The following is a 15962-nucleotide window of genomic DNA, read 5'->3' on the forward strand; positions in this document are numbered from 1 at the left end:
CTCACTCCTAACACATCAAATATGGCAGCTTGGTTAGTAGTGCATAAGCTTCAAACTATGATGGTGTAGATACCCTTCTTGTGAAGAGGTTTGTTAGGGACCACTGTTCTCACCACATTCAATCAACTACACTGCATTTAGAAATCTCCAGATGATCTGTAGGTGGCAAGATCTCCAATTGTCTGGTATCCAAGTCATGTTTGGGCCTTCATTTTAAAGTTTACCTGGATGTTGTTACAAGGCTTGCCTATGCAAAGTAGAGGGGTATGTAGAACGGAATTTTTTTTAAGCGTAGTGCCACTGACCAAGCTCTTGAATGTGCTGCAGCTGGTGCACAACACACAGGCAGATTAGCTGGTTAAAAAGGTTTTGGATGGCTTTGACTACTTTTTGTACTAATTTGGCCATTTTTTTTTCCAAGAAGAAGTCTAATAGACAAAAAACTTGGCTAGGTCTATGACAGTTTAGTGGGTTCAAGGCACTGATTAGGGTATTTTGTCTCATTTCACATAGGACTTGACACTGTAGACTGCAGTTGGTTGTTCGGTTTCACCTACTAAAACATTTAAGGTAGGAAAAGATTGTGTTTTTTGTTAAATATTAAACGTGGCCCATCTAGTGCTTTAAAGCAATATTGAGATGCCTCATCCTTTATTTTGTGATATTGAGTTTTTATTCTCACTTTCCCCAGACTTATTCAATATTTAACCAAAACCATGATCCTTCCTTAACCTTAACTAAGCGCCTTGAGTTATCTAAACATAAAAAGTCATCTCATAGTGTCCCAATAGCCGATTTGTTACAGCTCATGCCACATAACTGCAACATCCACGATTCAATGCTAGGAAGAGACCTGTGCATAATATACTCCCCTCTCGCTCTCCCCCTTGTTTCCTGTCTGCCTCTTCACTCATATAAATGTCTCCTTGTTATGTTAATAAAAAAGCACCTCAATCTATTTGGCAGTGCATTTCTTCCACCAGCATTTGCTGCTTCAAATCAGATGTATATGAAGTCATTTTTAAGAGAGGATTGCTTATTCATGGGAAGTGAAATATGACATAGGAAATCAAGTCATTCCTCTCTCCTGTGACCAAAAGACACTGTAGGTAACTGATTGTGTCACTGTAATTGATACAGTTTTCACAGCGTGGAAACTACATCTCTGGGGGCAAAGTTGCTTGACTCGCCATACCACAAGCAATCTTTCACATGGTTTTCATCTCCATTTTTGTTCTTTGCTGTGCACTAGAAACAAATGTTGAGCATAAAACATTGTATATTTTTGTCACATTATTGAGCTGAACCAAATTTGCACTGCATCTTCAGTACAGCACGTGAAACATCCATTGACAGTAGAATGGATGGAGACACCTTGACGTCACCAATTGGTTTGTGGATTGCTGTTGACTTGAAACTAGCAATTAAGACCTAAGACATAAACTCATGAGGAAATGTCTTACTGAGGTCATAAATCGAGCAAGAAATTGAGTCATGTTTCCATAAAACTCAATACAGACTTCATTTTGCAACAAGTGAGGTTTCCCCCTGCTGGCCATTAGGAAGAACACAGGTTTAAGGCCTTTCCACATTGCCTTCACTTTTCAGGGCCAGAAAGGACTCCCTAAAAGCTTTTAGCCGTCTCGTCACTTTCTGGATAAACTAGCAAAACTTTAACCTACATAGACATATGGGTCATCCAATTGCCTGCCAAGTGATTTTTAAAAGTGCTTGCCCATTTCCAAACAATTTCACAGGGCAACGTCCCTGAAGAACAAAACATCTGGCATGTCAGGTTATAAACACTACACCCCTGAACTAAATATATAAATAATGATATAATATATTTAATATACTAACAAGATAGACTAAACTGTTTACAACAAACTAAATAACAATAAAAATATATAAAGATTTGGGGTCTGTACTCTGATTTCAACGTAGTTTCTTGCCCAAACGGGCTTACAAGGCTCACAAACATCAAATAAACTTATCTCCTAAATGTATGCATGTATTATTCAGTCGTTTCCTAGTTCCCAAGCTTTAAAGACAAATGAGTCTATTCTTTGCTACTTAGTCCAACTATTTTTTGTGTACTCAGAGCATGGGCTGAGACAGTCATAGAGGTTGCCCCTGATCTCACCAAAGTGTGCACAGGCTGTGCCCTGTTTTAAGTTTTAAGGGAGTCCAACACCCAGGAGCTTTGACCATGTCTTCTCCTACTGTCTATCGGAAAACACCTTGACAGCTGGGCTCGAGTTTTACTTGTATTTGACTGCTCAGTCTGCAGACATCTGTCAATAACAAATCTTTGTTGGAGCCTAACCACAGGGCTCGATGTATTGAGGTGTACGTTGGGCAATTCCTCCGACACTGTTGGAGCCTGTGATATCTGAAAATAAACATGAGCAGAATGATTTGATCTCATGAAAGCAAACACCCCTCTCTGTTCATTGCTCATTATCTCAACCTTATTTCTCTTTTTGTCTGCCTCTGTCTCCGTCTGCTTCTGTTTTCCCTCCTTTATTGCTGCTTGTCTCCCAGATTCGCCTTTTTAGAGCAATCCGCGGCCTTGCCAGAAGATTGTGGTGATATTTATGAGAATAAATAGCTGTCCAATACCCTATCTCTGCCTTTCGTTCTCTGTCATTTCGTTAGATCTTCCTCCTTCATTTCCAATGCCACCCCCCCCTCCACATTGCCTCCTCCCATCCTGTAGTCTCTTCTTCTTCCTCTATATTGCACCTGTCTCTCAAATGCTTTAGTTATCTCCGGAGTCCTCTTTATCCTCCACCCACAGCCCCCCCTCCGTCACCACTCCCTCCCGCCACTGTTCTCTGTCTATCGCTATCTTGCCTCAGTCCCTCTTTTTTTTATGCCTGTCTTCTCTTGACAGAGGTGTATCACAGCAGAGGTGGCTCTCAATCTCGGAGAAGTCACTTCATCATGTAGCAGCCTGCTGCGGGTGGTGGTGGAGCTGGTTTGGGTGGCTGGCGTGGCACGTTAACTGCTACATTGTCAAACGCACTCAACCACGTGACAAGACGTACATGCAGATGGCACCTCGCAATCCTCCAATCCCCAAGCCACCCCGCGTTCAGAAACCCTCTCCGTCTCATCAGTACCCCCTCCCTCGCATCCCCCATCCTCCTTAAGAAAGACTGAGATTGCTGTACACACGCAGCCCAGCACTACATCCCAAAGCTATTAGTTCCTGACAGCGTCCTCCATTCAGCCCTGTCTTCCCCCCACCTCCTCCCCGCCCCTCCCCGCATGCACTCACACACAACTCTTGGGGCTCGCCTCTCTGCACGCCACGGCGCACCCCTTTAATAGCTTTCCATGCTGCAATCTAGCTGGCCGCCCGTCGAGTCAATTGAGTGCATTATATTCGTAATTGGAGGCTATTGATTGACAGACTGCGAACGCGTTGCAGGACAAAAACGTGGGAGCTTCCAACTATGTGCACAAAAAGCAAAGCACAAAGGATTTCTTTTTTTTTTCCCCTTCAGGAATCACAACAGGCTGGCGCACGTGGGCGTCTCTTCGCTCGCACAGACACCTACACACATGCTGACAGTTGCCAAAATGAAGCTTAAAGTCCTCGGTCCAAGGTCATTCCATCAAGAGAGGCTCTGAAATTGACTGTGAGACCGGAGAGAGATACGTTCCTGCAGACACAACTGTACAGGAAAGGATGGCTTAGGGCCTATCAGTATGCTTGATTTGTAGTCTGTTATGTGCTGTGTAAAGGAATTTGTTGTTGAGCCAGACATACCTGCGTCTGTTTGTGTGTATCTGCGTGTGCGTGTTTGTGTACTGTATTTGCCAATTTTCAAAGCAGGCCTCATAAAAGTGTCATAACTTTACGTTAAACGACTCTGACGTGTCGTCTTCCTCTCCTCCACTCCCCCCCCTTCTCCCTCCTTCCCCACACTTAATCAAGATCCATCGTTCCCAGGAGTCTCGCTGCGTGTGTGTGTGTGTGTGACAGTGTCTGTGTGTGTGCATATTTGTGAGGATTTCAGTTTGAATTAGTGCCTGTCACATCATTAATACGCCGTCTTCAAATATATGCTCTCTTTTCATCAACACTCAACGGTGCTTTTCTCTAATTTCTTTTCACAAGGTCAGGCCCGGATGGAGGTCACGCAGATAGATGACTGGCTGTGAGAAAGAGGAGGAAATATGGCTGGATGATGTAAGATTGCTAGGAAAATGGCCTTGGATTCATATATCAGACAAAAAGACTTACTGTAGGCTTTTTATTAATATATGTGTTGCAGCTTTACCTTGTTCAGTTGACCTGCTGTCTCGCAGGCTAAATGAGTCTAGACAGACCTCCAAGCAAATTTTGCAAGTGGCTTAATTGCATACGAAGTCATCTGAAAGAAGCGAATGTGGGCAGACAGTCTGATGAAGATGGCACAAAGTGAGACAAAGAATTGGGCGTTGGAGTTCAAAATGTTTCTTCAGCGATAAAATGAGAGAAAGAAGCTGAGTTCATAGCAGGTTTTGCACCTGAAATATGGTTTCACCCTGAGAGCAAACGGCCAGTGTGTGAATTGTTCGTTAGCTAGTTGCGAGTGGGTGTGGGAGTGAATTTATTTTCCTAGGATGGCAAGTGAAGTCATGAATAAACACTGAATTTCATTTACCAGGTAATGATGTCATGAGTTGATCATGTTCCTGTACAACTAATCGGAAAACAAGCATGGACGCTGCTAGGTGAACCTTTGTTGTGCTTGACAGCTAATGGTATTTTGTGTATACAAACACCATAGCTACATCTCCACAGATGGAAGTTAGACAGTACTGTGTGTATGGCTGATTTAATGAGACACAAAATACAGAAGTTCTAATAAACACTATATTACTACGGCTTTCACTACTGTTGATGCACGGAGCAGCCATCTTGGATTTTGAAGGAAGTGTTTGGTGAAGTTCCTCCACCTTCAGCGGGCGTTCCAGTTGAAATTTCCAACAGGGAAATTGGAAATCCCCACTTCCCAATTCAGATGAAACGTACCAAGAGAATAACGTAGCATTTTTCATTCAATTAGCCTGTAGCAAACAGTCTTGACATCAAACCCTTCAATGACTAATAGATAGATAAATATGCAGAACTGCTTAACTGACGTTTGACAAATCGCTAGCTTGCCAGCAAAGAAAAGGTCTTGTGTGATCATTTAAAGGTTTGATGTATGTAACATTGTGGCTATGACTTGGCTGAATTTTTCGCACTTAGTGACTTACTTGGCCATCCTTGGAAAAAAAAACTGTAGATACAGTAGATGTGATTTTTTTTACAATGGCAAGATGTCCATTGATAGCTACCTACAGCTTCCCTCTGTCACACATTTAGACTGTCACAATATCATATTTTCATATTTCACTTCATTATCACGGCAAAAAAACCTCATTGATATTATTGTAATATCTACAGAGAATTTGATTTTAAAAAAAAATAATGCTGTCAGTCAAATTAATCTTATTTTTTTGTATCTTTTTTGGCAAACTGCACTCAAAACATGAGTGGAGGGAGGTGAGAGTGACATGTGTATTATTAACATGATATCAGTATTTCATTTTTTTACTTTCCACTGGTATATTACAACATCCCTATAGACACAGTGCTAACTAGCTACAGCTCTGTACAGTTTGTCTAATAGGCTGTTTGTACCATAAATAAGGTCTGTGGTGGACCAGCAGTCACATTTGTACAAATAAAGCAGGATAAAAAAATTTTTGCTTCACAATCATTCTGAACACACCTTTAGACACTGCAAGAAACAGAATAGGTAAGTGAGCATTTGAAAGGCTTTGTCAATATTTAATGTTGTAGACATGGTTCATAGATGTATTCCAGACAGCCAGAAGAGAGAATTGTGCAAGCCAGACAATTCACACGGATCATGAAGCAATCAAATTTAAGATCATGTTCAAACCGAGAAGTGGAAATGAAAAAATAAGCATGCACTGAATATGTTGCATTCTACTTATGAAGCGTTTGTGGTGTATTCTTGACTCCTATGCTCCACACCATCCTTGTGATTCATCAGAATTTTGTCACATACAGCAAAACCCTCAGCCGTTTCTGCCATCTCAGTTTTCTTCTTCAGCTATTCAGAACGGTGTCCCGAGGTCACAAGCCGACTGGCTGCAGACTGGAGCAAGAAAAATGAGGGAGAAGAAAAGGCAGTCCAGGTAGCTAAGGTGAAAGAAAGTGTTGCTAACTGTCACCACAGTAACGGGGTCAGGGAGAGGTCAAGGGTGAGGAGCAGGGGTTGCTGGGTGTCTTTAGTGGTAGGGCCAAATTAGCCGGGGACCCCACAGAGGTGACCTGAGTCGCTCTGCCCCCAATTGATCCCACCCCCTCTTGAGCTGACACCTCGGCAGAAATTGCCGGCGTTAGCAATTCAGCCTCGGGGAAACGGTTGCTAGTTAACTGCTCCGGGTGGAAAAACACCAAGAACACAGCGAGAACAGAGACACAAGCAGGGGGATCAGTGTTCACATATTATATTAATACAAAAGAAAAAAACATAACATTGAAAAGTTGGAAATATAATTAAATTTCACAGAACTATCATTTCAAAAGCAAGTGTATTTTTCCATATTATTGTTTAAAAGCTATATGTAACATGTCATCATTAAAATCTAAACATGCTAACAATGTTCAAACACAGAAATACATAATTTATTCAAGCTAATGGTGCGTTTCCTGCTAGCTGTTGCTAGCTAGTTGCTATAAGTTCTGTGCAAACATGGGAACATGATTTCTGCTATGTTGGATTTGGTGGTTGTTTCATGGTGAAATGATCCCACACCACTTCACGACATATTCAAATAGTTATTGTTTAAATGTGAGAGAGACCTTGAGCAGCAGATCTTACCCGACCTTTTTTTCTTAAGAAATAGTTGTTTCCATTTTGAGAAGCTTATTAGCTGTTTTACAGAGAGTTAGATGATACGATATTAATACAACTCTCATGCAGCTACCACCTGCTTAGCTTAGCTCATCTTAGCTTAGCATAAAGACAAGAAACAAGGGGAAACAGCTAGCCTGGCTATGTCCAAAGGCAACAATATCTGCATACCAGTATCTCTAATTAAAGTATAGAAAGACCTAAGTGTGAAAATTACATTTTATTCTTTTAAACAAGGTTAAATGGCTTTGTGTACTATTTCTTGCCCAGGGGTAGTGACTTCCTGGAATCCTGTCGTCATGGTGACGTTGCCTGTCAATCAGCTGAGACTCTGTTCCCCTATTTAGTCACTAAAATCTGAAAATCAATGACTTTTGCTATTTCTTGATGATATTGTTACATCAGTTTTACCTATTTGTGGATGCTTACAAACCAGTTTGGCTGACGGACAGATATTCTACGTGCACTTGAATATGGTAATAGATTTTGTTTTGTTTATTATTCTACTCTAAACATTTTACTGAATGATTCATTAAATAACATAGCAGCTTTAGCTGTAGCTTGTATTGGTTTCTGGCTGAGCACGACAAACACATTTAGAGAGAATCCTGAACCTGTTTTGTTGAGACTTTGTGCTGCGAGCCAGCCCTGCACACTTCTTGGAAACAGTCTAATTTCTCTGCAGCCAACTATGCTAGGAAAATTCCTCTGAGAATGGCATATTGAGATAAATAGCCTACATGTTGGGGCTTTTAGCTGATTTTTTTTTTTCCTCAGTCTAGCTTTGTCTTTGCCTTTCACACACACATTTTCTCTCCATCAACACTGACCTGCAAAGGCTTTCTCTCACCTTTACAGCCAGCTTTGCAACAACAGATTTTCTGCACTAAATCCAAACCATAAGAGCTTTAACTCTGTATTTCTATAAATGTTTATCTCTGTGCTGCTGTTGTGTCAGCTATTTAACATTTTGGAAACACCTGTTTTGAGAGTGAGGAACCATGACAATTAATCCTTAGCTTTAAATGTCAAGATGTTTTTTTTTCTAATAATCATAGAAAGACTGATTTCAAAACTACTGAAAGTGTAATTATGTAGTTAAAACACTTATGTAAGCACTTTAAAACCTTGGTGACATTTCGTGAACATCAGTCAGGTAGTGTTGGTTTCCATTTCTTTGTGTTGCATCATGTTGAAGTTTGAAGGCAAGTATTGAGTCTGTGCATAGTCAGATTAGGAAGAATCAACACATCTGAGGGAGACAACGTTTATATTATACAAGTTGCAGGACATTTGGAATGACAGTGCAGCTTGGACTTTATTATATGAGAGCCAGGAAGTCGGCAAAGCTAGACATATGATGTTAAATCTTTTTGAAAGCAAGAACACTGTATGTCAGTTTGTTTTTTAGCTATGCTACTTGCATGGCTCTGAGGATGGCAGTGTTGATCTCTCAGTTTATCGGCTACTTTGATCCAGACTGAGAAAAAACAACAACTATTTGATGGACTGAGATGAAATTTTGTAGACGTTCATGGTGAATTTAATAACATTGGTGTGTCATTGTCAAATCAAAATCCTAATAAAATTTTTAACAACCTTTGGTTTATAACCAAAAAACTACACTGTAAAATTTAAAAAGTTGAGAAAACTCAAATTTTTTTAAGGCAACTAAATTCAATAGATTCTTGAGTTTTGAGCCAAACTCAGATTCTTAAGTTCTGAAAAAGTTTTTCCGATTAATGTTTTGTTAAAATACTTTTCTTCTTTATAGAAATTTGAATCTTTGTGTTTTAGAACACCCCAAAATTTCTATTTTAAAATTGTTGAGTAAACTCACTAAAGTGGGAGTGAGTAATGGTTAATAATTTAATATTTTTAAAGCATCCAAATAATGACAAATCAGGTGCACAGTTCACTGTCAGCAATTTTTTAAATACATTTTTTGGGGGGTTTCTAAAAGTCAAATACTAAAGTTTGTCTAAGGAAGAATGTAAACTATCTAAACAAAAGATTATAGGCTGGCAAAACTTTATTTTGTTAAATTTAAAATTTAAGAGTTTAAATTTGATTCAGAACTCAAAAATCCAGTGAAGGCAGTTGGCTTAAAATTCCAAGTTCTTTTTTTTCCCTAAAAAACAGCATAATGACTTTCTCATGATCCTCACTTCTACTTGAGCAGCAACTTCCACAAAAAATGAAGTCAGTGCGGAGATGCTAAAAACTGCAGTTCCTCAAATGGCCACTTGATGCTGGCTTCAAAAGTGAGTCACTCTCCATAGTCCTCCATATTAAAATACCCTTTACAACAGAAATGATCATGTTTTTACAATCTGGTGCAAAAGCAGTTTTGGTTTCTAATCTAATGTCTCCCTTAATGATTTTTATATAACTCACCCGTTTTAATTATACTGAGGCTTAAAGTCATGAATAATTAAGGACGTCACAGATGACTAGTCACTAAGAACGTGCTTCATTCATTCAGCTCCACTTACATTCCAACTCTTTTGGATTATCTTCAAGTTAAGCCGAATCCACACACATGTTCACAGTGGCTCTCCAGAAACCTATGGATACTCCATCCACAGCTAATATTAGCATGCTAACATGTTAAAGTAAGATGTTGATGTCGATAGCTGTAGATGCTAAGTCTACACTGTAAAAATATGCCATTCTACTATTCTGCTATTCTGCTGTAAAGAGAACCCCCCCCCCTAATAATATGAACAATTTTATTAATTATATTTAACAAAATAAGATAACACACTAACGTCACAATAAGTAACTATATTTCCTGAAACCATACAATAAAGTAGTTAAAAAGAGTGATATTTTATCCTCTGAAGCAAATAATTGAGTTTTAAGCTGAATTGCTTAAAATAAAAAAAAAAATGATCAGACTGTGTTCATCTAACTTTTATTCATGAAGTAATTCTTTTAAGTGGGTCCAGCAATTTTTTTTTGTCACTGCAAGTCACCAAGAAAAAATGGCAGCACAACTGCAGGTGTAAAATCTGGAAAAAAGACATGACAAAACGTCACGACATCAGACACACAGTACTAAGAGTAATTCATCTGATGCACTTTTACTGAAATAGGAATAGCAGGTTATGGGAATTGTGTGTAATTGCAAGTTGTTATAATCCACAAAAGTAGACTCATTGATGACATTATTTAAAGAAATACATGATGTTTTTTGGTTGTTATGAAATAACACAGTTATGTAACAATGTGACTAAGCTAACCAGCCATCCTCAGCGTGGAGGAACCTTCAGAGTCAGATACTATATTTACTATGCTCTGTAGATTATGTTATGTTTAATAAAGTATTTCCTCATCAGAAGGAATGTAGCCTACGGTAAGTATGCTGTGTTTTTCTTGTTTTGCTGTAAAATGTATGAGTGGCTCTAGAATGGTGAATTGAGGAGAAAGCTAATTAATGATTGTATATGTTATGTAAATGAGTGAGAAATTAATTCAGTACTGGTATTTAGAAGTGGAATCATACAGAGAAGCGATGCAAATGCCAGTGTTTAGTGATAAAAACTTATGTTTTGTCATGTATTATTCATTTTGATTGATGTTTTACTAATTGACAATGAAGGGTTTTTAGTGAAAGAGCTGAATACATGGAGATCTGGACTTTGTTTTTATTAATTTCTGTGTACTTCTGTTGATATTCCAGTCACACATCCTTGTCTAAGGAAAGAGTGTGTTGTGATTCCTCATACTAAATAATCCCCTTTTGCAATTGCATATGACTTTTAATTGGCACAATTCTCCTTTGGTGATTTAAAAGAATATTCTACTCATATAAAAGGGATTATTATGGGAGGCTGTCAAATTATTTAGTCAGAGCGTTGTTGCAGCCGGTGACTGGTCTTAGTATTGCCACTTGTGACGGCAAGAACGTTTTTTGAATCCCTAAAAAGTAGTTCACAGGCTAAATTAATGTAATTGTCTTGTATCCAGCGAATGATGGAAGGACAGGGGTAAGACAGTCTGTTTCATCAACATTTCACATGAAAGCTGTGGATGTAATGAGATGACGGCTGCTCTTTGAAACCTCCCAGCAGCCGTCCCGCTTTGATCTGCGCCGGGCCGTCTGCAGCGGGAGTGATGTATTTCATCGCCGATCGCTCGCCGCACACTTCAGCCCTTTCCTCTGAGCTCATCTAAAGAGGAAAGAGCCTGAAGAGCCTCACCTTTCCTCCTCTACCTATTCTCCACTCAAGGGCTTAAGGACGGCATTACTCAAACCACTCAAGTACACTTGTGAATGAGCAGTTTAGCCAACTAATGCAATGTGCAAGCCTATTTCTGTGTCCCTAAACTCGCTTCTCAACTGAAGTGATATGCTAACATGTCTTTTTTTTTTTTCTTTTTTTTTTTTTAATGAAAGTGCATGTGGGTGGCACAGGAGGTGAGGAAACACTCAGCTGTATCATTCAACCAGTAAATGAGCACTCCTGGGGAAATCAAATCCTCCTAACTTGGAGTGTGTGTTATACATTAAACAAGAAACTGTGTCCAAACCGCTCCGAGCCGCAGGGATGTAAAGTAGCAACAAGGTTAAGTTAGAGGAAGGCTCTCCGACTAAGTTATCCCACACTTTGCCTGTGTCCTTTTCAGGTTCATCTGGGATAAGCTAGCCCACACTCACAGTCTTATTGCTATTCTGGAACCAGACTTGACATTTCTCTCATTCGTTCCAAATGTGACCATATCTGATCCAGCCGCTCTATCAGAGCCACGGCTGTAATGTCCAAGTCAAGTTGGTCGTTTGCTGAAATAAAAATCTCCCTTTCTCATCTTGGACACGCCGACGAGCAATTTCACACACAAATACATACACTTTTCCTTCTATAGAGAGGCAGTGTGAATCACTTTATAACCTTCACTCTACACTTGGCTTTCTGTTCTACCGTCTCTGTCCAAGTTTCAGCAGTGGTTTTAAAGTGCAAGTTGCCATTTTCTCTGATCCGTGGTTTGGATCAGAGGGAGCTTGATACCAGTTTCCAGTCCAACCTTTCCATCTAGTTCAAATGACAACTGGCATGGTAATATTGCACATTCATTGGGATTTCAATCATCAAAAAAACATGAAATAGAACGGACATGTCCTGAGGTGAGATATGAAGAACATGTTTTTCCCTTGCCAGAATTTTTCCTGATTTTCAAGTATTATTTAGTCCTCTTCCCGACAAGCTAGCATACATGGATACCCTAGGTCATCTACTTTTATATGATACCAGTGTCCGCTACAGCATCAACATTATCATAATGACGCTTACACGCCGTGGTTCCAAATGTGACCATATCTGATCCAGCTGCTCTGTCAGAGCCACAGCTGTAATGACCAATTCAAGTTGGTCGTTTGCTGAACTAAAAAGCTCCCCTTCTCATCTTAGACACACCAACGAGCAATTTCATACACAAATACATACACTTTTTCTCCTATACAGAGACCTCATGAATCACTCGATAACCTTCACTCCACTCGTGGCTGTCTGCTCCGTCGTCCCCGTCCAAATCAGTGAACGTGGAAATGTAGAAAAAGAAAGTTTCAGTTCAGTTTCAGCAGTGGTTTTAAAGTGCAAGTTGCCATTTCTCTGATCTGTGGTTTGGATCAGAGGGAGCTTGATACCAGTTTGCAGTCTGACCTTTCCATCTAGTTGAAATGACAACTGACACGAGATCGTCCAGATTGTTGCACATTCATTGGCATTTTAATCATCAAAAAACCATGAAATAGACTGAGCTTGCAGATCAAAGTGCTGGATGCTGACTTTCTTCCTGTGCTGAGTACAAATTATCCACATTCATCCATTTCCTAACCCTTTCTTGCTTATTCTTCACAAGGATTAGATGTTATGACAAATATCATACTTAATTCAGGATTAATTAATTAAGATCAAGTGAATTTGATGCACTTGGAGTATGTTTTAAAATTTTACATTTGTAGGGAGCAAAGTATTTAAAAACAAGTTTACGTGTCATATTTTGAAGTGTAACATTAGAAAAAGTTGATTAAAATGGCAACATTCAAAATCAAAGTTTTTTTTACAATGGCTTGGTGATTTTGAAAAGACTTATTACATTTAATGGGAGATGGAAATACGTTTTTTACGACTTCTGGGGAAGCAAGCATTTAACTCACATTACTGATCAGCTATTTCCTCACAGACAGTTGCTCCCTTGTTTCTATAATACATCCATGATCGCTACATGCTGACCTTTATATTAATAGACTGTATGTTTCAGGTTCGACTGGTGCTCTTTTAATGGTGTCATCTTGTTGCGTCCTCATCTTCTGTAACAGTATAATGGTTTTTCGACTGGAGAACTGGTGCCACCTGCTGCATTTCTCAATGGACCAATTCCAAACAACTGCAAAACAGTAGCAGATGGCAAAAAAAACATTCATTTGCATTTTCTTTTGCTAATTTCCTTGAAGTTTGGTTAAAATTTGCAATACATTTGGATGGAAACCTGGCTAAGGTGATCTTATTACAAAATGTCTTCTGACCTCTATTTGTAATTAGCTAAAGTTTCAATTTGAGAACCCTGAAGGGTTTAGGTATGGACAATAAGTAGAATTATCTTGGATGACAGACCTGAAATGTATACAGTTAACCCAACATGACATCACCTGTTAGTTTGAGGACAACCATTCTGAAGCTTTGACTTTGGCATTGTGGTTGTCGTCATCTTGGATTTTTGGAGCCATTAGGGACTAAATTTGGATGAGAGCGATGGGGAAGATACAGATGGTTACACGTCTATCCTCATTGGATCTGACTGAGAACTCAAGGACATGTTGTGGTAGTGACCAAGGTAGCCGTGCCTTAAAGCATGCTCTGCTTTATTGTCTATTTGACTATTGTCTAAACAGAAGCATAATATACTAAATAAACATCATGCTGCATTGAAGAAGACTTGAAACTAGCAATTGAGACCTTAAACTCATTAGTAAAGTGTTTGCTGAGGTCATAAATTAAGTGAAATGTAGGGTCATTTTCTCATAAGACTCCATGCAATCAGGCTTCTTCTTGCAACCTTTGAGTCACCCCCTGCTGGCCATTAGAAAGGATGCAGATTTAAGGAAATTCCACATTCATTTTACCTTTCAGGCCCAGAAACAGCATCTATGATGTATACAGTCAATGGCAGAAGTTCTCAAAGTTTTGATGACTGAGTGCCTCTTTAGGGAGCCATATGATTGATAGCCACAAAGGAAAAACCATGAACTTGTCAGTGGATTTGTAATTGATCTTCTAATGACACTTAAATTTCAAGGCAAATTTCTTGATCACCAAATTCACCTGTTTCCAGATCACTTTGTCTGGCCTTGATGAAGTCAGAGTTAATTTTCCTGAAACCTCTTTTTCCAACTCAGCCACACAGCGTTTTTTTTTTTTTTCTGTGGTGGCTTTTCCATCTCACTTCCACATTAAACTGCCGAGTTGTCCACTGAAATACAGCACTAGCATTGATCACAGAACATAATTCCTGCGACAAAGTGCCAGTTGCCATGCAACCAGTGGCTTTCTACAAGTTCTCACTCCAGAGACAGACATTTGTTAGAGGGGCACAACTTGACACAGTAGCAAAGTAGTGTAATTATTGTAGACTACTGAAAGAGAAAGTATTGTAAGGGATGAATATATAATGCATGCATTTCATGTCATGTACGGGGGAAGCAAAAAACATTTCTGAGGGCTGCCATTGGCCCACGGGCAGCACTTTGAGAGCCCCTGTGCTATGGTATAAAACAGATTGGAGGTTTTCAATAGCCAAATTAAGAGAAGAGCTGGTGGCATATAAAATGGTGTCATCTGCATAAAAATGTGCAACGTGAAGCGGATGAGTTGATACAATTTATGTATACAGTGAAAAGAGACAGACCCAAAATAGACCCTTGTGGTGTTTGTGATGACACGTTTACTAACCTTAAGACCTACTACATGACATCCATCAGGGTGACTGTCCATTAACAATAGAGCTGGGCAGTACGACTTCAACACTTTTTTAGACTATGCTGCAATATATGATATATATCTCGCTATGTGCATTTTCTCAAAAATAACATACCATAAATTCTTGAACATTTCTGATCTTATACACTATGATGCATTGCTGTGGATTAAACTACCTAACCGTATCTAAAGTTTGGCTGGGCTATATGGACTAAATTAAATATCTCAATATTTTTAACCAAATACCTTGATATTAACCAATATTGTGACAATATTGTAGGGCTGACTATTGGTAGATATAATAACTAAGTAGGTACAGACAAATAGCTAGCTAGCTAGAATAGTGTATACTGTAATGTAGCCTTTAAAACCAGGAAAAGACAACACTTGTATCACAATCTAACAATATTCAAAATCTAACATGATAATGAGTTTCACATCACAGTATTGATATAATATCAATATATTACCCAGCCCTAATTAACAATATCCTTTATTAGATAAAATAAAGCTGAATGTCATGCGATTATTACTGTGACAACATGCTGAATAACTGGTGGAAATATGTAAAAACATGAGAGAGTGGAAGGGCAAAAACATGAACTTTATCTTTACTGACATGTTATCACTGGCAGTGATTTATTCCATGCTGTTGAGGATGTCAAGCTCAAAGCTCATAAAACAACACCCCCTGTGCCACACATACAACAACACAAGCCCGGAAAATGTGGCAAAACCTAAGCTGGAGTCTCTAAAGTTCCTTTAGTGACCTGGGGAAAGGGGAGAGAAAGTCCAAGAAAGCCATTACACTTTGTTGTCCTTTCAGTGATAAAAATATATTTCTGAATCATCTTTGTCTCTCCTCCTCTTACAGCCAAATCTATTGTGACACCAACACTTTTCTGGGCTTGTTTTGTTGTGAACGGAGGCATGACACACTCACCGGAAAGGTATTGGCTCTGAGAGGGAATGCATGGCCGAGCAGACTTTAATTTATTTCTCGCTCCGAGGGTGTGATGCGCTTTTGATTGGCCATCAGTCTGGACGATTACTG

This window comes from Lutjanus erythropterus, chromosome 16 (assembly GCF_056507025.1).
Source record: "Lutjanus erythropterus isolate fLutEry1 chromosome 16, fLutEry1.hap2, whole genome shotgun sequence".
Classification (NCBI taxonomy): Eukaryota; Metazoa; Chordata; class Actinopteri; order Lutjaniformes; family Lutjanidae; genus Lutjanus; species Lutjanus erythropterus.